Source organism: Fulmarus glacialis, unplaced genomic scaffold, assembly GCF_000690835.1.
Source record: "Fulmarus glacialis isolate BGI_N327 unplaced genomic scaffold, ASM69083v1 scaffold32023, whole genome shotgun sequence".
Lineage (NCBI taxonomy): Eukaryota > Metazoa > Chordata > Aves > Procellariiformes > Procellariidae > Fulmarus > Fulmarus glacialis.
The window spans coordinates 7,043-7,242 of NW_009201512.1; positions in this window are offsets into that span (position 1 = coordinate 7,043).

Here is a 200-nt window from a genome sequence, read left to right on the forward strand (position 1 = left end):
GCACACATTTCCATTGCGAATCTGCCCAGGAGCCGCCCGGCACGGCAATCCCAGCCCCGTTCTGGGGGTGTCCACCTTCTTCTTGACGTGTCGTTACCCCCTTTTGTTAAGCAGAGATTTCCCCCGTGATGTCTGACAGTCGGACCTGTGTGATGGAGAGGGAAGCCCAGTGCACACCCGAAGTGGTGGGGGGAGACCTC